The 5,993-nt window shown below is 34.5% G+C and overlaps 1 pseudogene; it reads left to right on the top strand.

Moving 5' to 3' along the window:
- The first annotated feature begins 3,524 nt into the window (after positions 1–3,524).
- On the top strand, positions 3,525–4,300 carry LOC127722244 (heat shock 70 kDa protein 12A-like; annotated as a pseudogene).
- The last annotated feature ends 1,693 nt before the right edge of the window (positions 4,301–5,993 follow it).

Genomic DNA, 5,993 nt, shown 5'->3' with positions numbered 1-5,993 from the left:
TGAACCTGTAGTTCAGTGGATGTCGTTTAGCTCATGTCTGTCACATTACTTTTCATAAATCGTTTGCTCATACATTAAGCCGTTAATTAGTCTCCTACCGCCAAAGTCAAAGCGGACTTTAGGTTTGCACTATGTCTGTCTGTCTGTCCGTCCGTCCGTCCGTCAGTCCGGCAAATTAGTTTGCCTCATGTTTTAACGTCATACTTGAAGATATTGGTTTTATAATTGGTATAGAGTTTTATCATGACAAATTAGAGATCAAGTACGATTTTTTTGCAGAGTTATAGACATTGGACCTAGAATATTAACTTTAGTAATCAGTTTTCCATACTTTTATTTGTTATGCTGGAAGATATTGACCTGATATATATTGTATAGCTTACACTATGACAAGTTATAGATCAAGTTGGCATTTTTTCCCAGTACAATAAATTTTTAACTGGTAGGGGACTATGTATTTCCATGCAATACTCTCAGAATGCCTTTATTCTCACTCAAATTGTTTCATATTTTTCATGTCGTGGTCTTTTAAAATGTTTTATAGTCGACTATACGGTAAAGGGGTATTTCGTTGTTGAAGGCTGTATTTTTTGCCTATTTTTGTTTACTTGTACATCCACTTCATTTGAATTTTGGAGGATATTTTTTTTTTGTAATATTTTGTAATTTTTTATAATAAACATGTGAAGTTACATGCTACAGTATTAGACACACATTATGAAAAAAAAAAGTAACACTTGTAAGATCGATCAAGTCATAGAGATGTAATAAGATTAAATGCTGCTTGTAGCAATTGCCACTTCTGATCCATTTTTACTTTTTGTGCAGGGATTTAAAAACATACAGAGTATTTTTCTATTGTAATCTAATATTTTAAATATTCTATCCAACCATAATCTGTGGGCAATATGTTCTTGCATCTACATTTGTATACTGACTGACTTTAGAAACGCAACATAATTTTTTTTTTAATTCCCATTTTCCAATATGCATTTCTTGTTAAACAAATGTATGAACATACATATCATTCATTACTTCATTGTTTAAAAACATGCAGTTCGAAAAGTGTTGATTACGTGATTTTATAACTCAAATTGTGTAATATGCACTGAAACCTGGTTTCTCCTTTACCAATGGATGTGTCGAAGTCGAAAGCAATGGCTGCCTGTTACCAACGACAAAATGATGAAAGGTGAACCAATTCTACTGGGCATGTTTTAAGTTCTATTTTGCACATTCTGAATTTGGCTTTGTCCCAACCATTTCTGTGTGTTTAGGCAATTATGCGGTTGAAACTTTATGGTTTTTAATGTTTTCTGACATTTTAATATACTAGTATGGGGAAACGTTTATGGCAAATGACGTTGCGTAATCAAATTCTATTTACGTGTCGTTGCCACTACATACTGATCTTGTTATTGATGGTCATCAACAAATATCTCCTGCCTGTATATATCGCTGTTGTAAATAGTAAGGCGAGTTTCTGCACGTTCCGTTTTCCGGTCTGCAATATTCTAATAGACTGATTCAGTTTTTCATTGCTCAGTCTTGACAATATGGAGATGCAACATTTTTAAACTGATTTAAGTGTAGATATAAAAAGGAAGATGTGGTATGATTGCCAATGAGTCAACTCTCTACAAGAAACCAAATGACCCAGAAATTAACAAATATAGGTTACCATTAGGACTTTAACAAAGAGCTAAGCTCATACCACATAGGCAGCTATAAAAGGCCCCGAAATGACAAATGTAAAACAATTCAAACGAGAAAACTAACGGCCTAAGTTAAGCACAAAAATGAACAAAAAACAAATATGTAACTCAGCAACAAGCGACAACCACTGAATTAAAGGCTCCTGACTTGGGACAGGCACATACATACAGAATGGGGCGGTGTTAGACATGTTAGCGGGATCCCAACCCTCCCCCTAAACTGGGACAGTGGTGTAACAGTACAACATAAGAACGAACTATAAAAATCAGTTGAAAAAGGTTTAACTCAACAGATGGATACAAATAGAAATACATCTAACAAATACACAGAGTGGACGTCGCAGGGAAGTTGTATATCCCAACAACAAAAAGACACCAAGCACAGGTCTGAGAGTACTCGCAGCTACTGAAAGCTAGTTCAAAGCCACTAACAAATTATACAAAATATCATGCATCTAAGACTAAATTATCAATCAGTACACATTAGTGTAATGACGTCATAAACAGTCAAATAAAAACATGACCTTGTGCAATGCCAAGATACAGGTATCGACAGATTTTAGATCTATTATTGCGTATATGTATATAAAAATAATATTTAGTTTGCTTTTAAATTTCTGGTATCAAAATCAATATTAATACCAATAAAAACAAAATTCAATGATCTAATTACAGTTTTGAATTGGTTACCTTTTAGAATAAGTTTACTTAAAGGATCGATAAGTTTACCAGGATCGTTTCTAAATTTCCGGGCACGGTAAACAAAATTTCCGAAAAATGAGGATGTGCTATCCCGTTTGTAACGAAATCCTTGGCCTAATAATACATATATTACGTTTGTTAAAATCAAAAACGTCACAACAGACACGGGCATGGATGGAAAGAATTGTTTCACGAAGAAAAAACATTAAAAAAACATTATTGGGTTTCAAATTTCGCTTAAAGAATTTGTGCAACTTCAGTAATCCGGTCTGTTCAATAACCACAGGTAAGTCAGATGTTGTTTTTTTCTAAACAGAAAGAAGTATGGTATAGTAAGACATTAACAGTGCAAGGCAATTTAATGCCACGATATCTCAGTAGCATGAGTTCGAAATCCGGCCAGGGAAGAAAAATAAATTTGCTTCCGCAAATTTACAGATCTAAGATTGTTGGGATGTTTTTTAGACGAATTATATATACAGAACGTATTGATGATCCGATGGATAAAATCTGATGTAGAGTTGTCACTGGTTCAGACGTTCTTATAATATTTTTAGTTATTAGTTATGTGAATGCATCCTACATTAATTTGTAAGATCCTTAACGATAGCTGATCTGTAAAAATTCCATCTTCATGCCATATATATCATGAACTGAGTTACGACGCTAGATAAAAACTTACAAGAAAATGTAACATCCGGCCACCGAAAGCTATATATTTTGTAATGCCTACTAGGTGGTCTGGAGGTCTAGCGCATTAGGTATAGCGCAAGGCGATTTGGTGCCTCGATATCTCAGTAGCATGAGTTCGAATGGTATTTGTCTAAATCAACATCACATAAGAAGGTTATATACTAAACGTTGGAAAAAGACGTCTTTTATGGAAAATTAAACATTAAAGCTAAAAGTTCAGATCGACGATCATAATCAAAATATCGTATTGAAACATTTTCTGCGTTGAAAAAAAGTATATGTATATGTATGTTCTGCCGAGTGATAATTGCTCGGTAATTACGATTGATTGATAACTAATTTTACACGGTTTCCGCAACTGTTCGCATGAACACTCTGTGTTTGTAGTATCACATTATGAAAAATACGATAATCATGTCAGGTGGAACGGCTGATGTAACGGTTGTCAAAGTAATAAAACATGAAGAGAAACTGACCTATATAGAGCACGTGTACAGAGTTACAGGTGGGGCATGGGGAGGCAACCAGGTCAATAAGAATTTTGAAACATTCTCAGAATCTGTTTTCGAAATGATGCCATGGAGTTTAAAGGGGATTATCTTCTTCAATACATAGAGATGATGAGCGATTTTGAACTGAAAAAGAAAACACTATCAACTTCCGGTGGAAAATCTGGTGTAACAGTAAAATTTGGAGGCGAACTTTTTCAGATGTTTCAGGGTAAGCGAGGAAAAGATATTAGTGAAGAATTAAAAGGCAAACTAAAAGGTACGGTCAGAATAGTAGGAGACAAATTGCGATTTGACGTGGCAATTTTCAAGAGATTTTTCCAGGACTGTGTAACAAAAATTGTCAATCACATTAATGAGACCTTTTTTAAAAGAGGATGCGCATGGCCATCTGCGATGATATTAGTTGGTGGATTTTCCGATTCTCCGGTTATCCGGGAAGCAATTGTCGATGCCTTTCCCGTTATAAAAAATGTCGTGTCGCCTGTAGCGACTTCATTGGCCGTTTTGAAAGGATCAGTTATATTTGGTCATGAACCAGCCATTGTTACTGGTAGAGTTTGTTGCGAAACGCGAGGACTCACACTGCGTCGGCCATACATTCCAGAAGGTCAAACTAAAAAGAAAACGTTTAAAATTGACGGAGAACTGCGAGCAGACAAAAATGTTTTCAATAAATGAAATCATTAAACTAGGGCAAATACGAACTGTTGACATACAAGATATCCATAAAAACAAGGAGTTACGAAAACAATCGAAGATTATCGAAGTTTACGCTTCAGGCGATGAAGACCCCAAATATATCACAGATTCCCGATGTTCCCTAAGAGGAAAAATCACTGTCAATCCGCCGAACGGTCAATGGCCGGAAAATGCTGAAGGTTTTATTGATATAGAAACCGGAGTAACTGAAATAACTGTTCGTTACAGAGATAAACATTCTGGTCAAGTTACTGAAGAAAAGATAGATTTCATGTGATTTGTTTTTGTGTGAATAAAGTTTGCTCTTCAAATATTCTTACATGAAAAAAAAATTAAATTAATGAAAGTGAAAATAAAATTTAAAATAGTTTTGATGGTGTGTCTATAACTTATATGTGTCACTATATATCTGCTGTATTCGCTACAACTTGTTTTCAGTCATTTTAATCACAAATCGGCAAATAAACTTAAAGCAACGATGTTTGCATGCTAATTTTTCTGTTCATTTTGGATATGTAAAGTATTCCAAGGGAAGTTTGTGAGCTTCGGTTCTTGCTTGGAAATTGCTCTCGTCTTTTCTTTGTTCCTCCGCTGTCTGCGACTCTTTTCACAAAAAATCTTACGATAAAAATTGATCGTAAGTTATACTGAAATGTGTATGACTTACGAGTATTTTTACTCTTAAGTTTTTTTGTGAAAAGTGTCGCTGGTTGATATTTTCCACAAAACCAGCTGCAGATGTTTATAATTATACTACATACACTATGTAAAAAAATCATGTTTTCCTGTTTGTGTATATTTTGAAATTTACAACACTCATTGTTCAGAAAACTCATAATTGATTATATAATTTATCGGAAAGTTTATACGCCATATGATGATGGTGGGAAGTGGATTTTCCCCATGTGTTTGCATTCTTCCGTTCGTACATCCGTGAGGAAGTCTCGTTTCGCGGATACAAGTTTTAGTTCATGGCGATAAACCGTAAAGTTGCATTGTGGTCACATCAACTTTAAATATAAGACACATGTTCATTATGATATGATATAATATACTAGTATGAAAAATTTGTTTTGATCCATATTTTTCGGTTCACTGAACATGGAAATGTAAGAGTTCCATTGGCACACGGATTTCTCATTTGTCAACAAGTGTCACAATTGATTTGTCTTTTTTTGGCCAATTGTCTCAAACATTATAATATATGAACAGAAACTTTAAATAACAAAATTGATCAGCAAGACAAGATCTACAAATATGCCGAAATGGCCGAAATCGTTCTTATTGCAGTTACTAGTATTGACCTTTTGATAAATATTTTTTACAATTTTTGGTGTATTTTAAAAAAAAATCAGCAGAATAAGATCCACAAATCCGTCAACATGACTGAAATTGTCAGGTAACTTTTAATATTAAAGTAAACTTATTCCCTTTTAAAAAAAAAAACACAGTTAAACATCAGGGGCGGATCCAGATATTTTTAAAAGGGGGTGTCCAAACCAAGGATAAAGGAGGGGTCTAACCATAGGTCCCCATTCAAATGAATTGTTCGTTAAAAAAGGGGGAGGGGTACAACCCCCGGAACATGCAGGTGAGCGAAACATGCTATGTAGAGCCTTTATTTGTCATTTTACAACAAAACTCTTAGTTGGTGCCAGTCCTTCGACAATTG

Source organism: Mytilus californianus, unplaced genomic scaffold (genome assembly GCF_021869535.1).
Source record: "Mytilus californianus isolate M0D057914Y unplaced genomic scaffold, xbMytCali1.0.p SCAF_12, whole genome shotgun sequence".
In the NCBI taxonomy this organism is placed as follows: domain Eukaryota; kingdom Metazoa; phylum Mollusca; class Bivalvia; order Mytilida; family Mytilidae; genus Mytilus; species Mytilus californianus.
This window is presented reverse-complemented; position numbering and strand designations above follow the sequence as displayed.